We start from the raw sequence: 1519 nt of genomic DNA, 5'->3' as shown, positions 1-1519 counted from the left end.
TAGTGGCATGATCTTGGCTCACTGCAACCTCTGCCTCCCAGGTTCAAGCGATTCTCCTGCCTCAGACTCCTAAGTAGCTGGGACTACAGGCACGTGCCACCACGCCCAGCTAATTTTTGTGTTTTTTAGTAGAGACAGGGTTTCACCATGTTGGCCAGAATGGTCTCAAATCTCTTGACCTTGTGGTCTGTGTGCCTCAGCCTCCCAAAGTGCTGGTATTACGGGATCTCCTCTTTTTGCAATTGCTAGTCTTTAACTGTGGTTCCTGTGTATGCATTCAGGACCCGAGACCTGAGCCCTACCAACAAATGCCAAACAATAACGAGGAAGTCTGTGCCCTAAATTAGTTGAAAGCTGTAGTCCTTACATATAAATCTTGCCCGAGGAAATGTTATTATCATGACATGATTTGAATGTAGACACAAATGCTATGTTTAAAATGTAAGGGTGCAATTGACTTTCAGAAAGATAGTTTTAAAATATTGGAGGCAGCCCAGTCTGATGTTGGCAGCTTTACAATAAGCAACCCAATGATACCTGCATGACCCCATAAATAGTAAGGACTGGAAGCCTCTACCCACAGCAGCCTGATGCAACAGAAGGTAAATAGGTCACAGCTTTTCCCATAACCAGCTGAAAAATAATTTATTTTCTTTAGGAAATTCTCAAGTTGTTGGAACATCATCCCCCACCCCTGCCCCTCCCGCACAGCTATTCAGACTGACCCCTTGCCTGGAGTGGTGCAGAGCTACAACTCCTTATAGTTCCTCTTTGCTTAACGACCTCCCTTTCCTTTCCTCTGGGTCTTGGGAGAGGTAACTTTTGTTTTACTCGTATTTTTCACACTTTGTGTTCTTTGTGTAAAGTGCACATGAAGACGAGGAGCTGGCTTCCAATTCTCCCTCTGGAACTGGTTGATACATACTTAATTAAACTAACCCACCATCTCTTTGGGGTCACCCTTCTTTCTCTTTCTGCTTCCTCACAGAATGCCGTCCTTAGAAAACAAGGTCGTAGTTAAAAGGGTGTTGGGTCTGGAAGGAAGTTTACAGACCATTTCATCCATCCCCTCTTGTAGTGAGTTGAATTTCATTTATTTTATTATTGTTTTTAATTTTTTTTTTGCATGAATAAGTTCTTTCGTGGTGATTTCTGAGATTTTGGTGCACCCATCACCTGAGAAATGTATACTTCATCCAATGTATAGTTTATATTCCTCACCCCTCCCATCTTTTCCCCCAGTCCCCAAAGTCCATTTATTGTTCTGATGCCTTTGCGTCCTCATAGCTCAGCTCCCACTAATGGATGAGAACATGCGATGTTTGGTTTTCCAATCCTCAGTTACTTCACTTGGATTAATGGTCTCCAATTCTATACAGGTTGCTGTGAATGCCATTATTTTGTTTCTTTTTATGGCTGAGTAGTATTCTATGGTGTGTGTGGGTGTATGGGTGTGTGTATGTATGTGTATATATATATATATAACATATTAGGATTTGGGCATGTTTCAGGGAGATAA

The sequence above is a fragment of the Colobus angolensis genome, unplaced genomic scaffold (genome assembly GCF_000951035.1).
Source record: "Colobus angolensis palliatus isolate OR3802 unplaced genomic scaffold, Cang.pa_1.0 Scaffold914, whole genome shotgun sequence".
NCBI lineage: Eukaryota > Metazoa > Chordata > Mammalia > Primates > Cercopithecidae > Colobus > Colobus angolensis.
Note: the sequence above shows the minus strand (reverse complement) of the source record.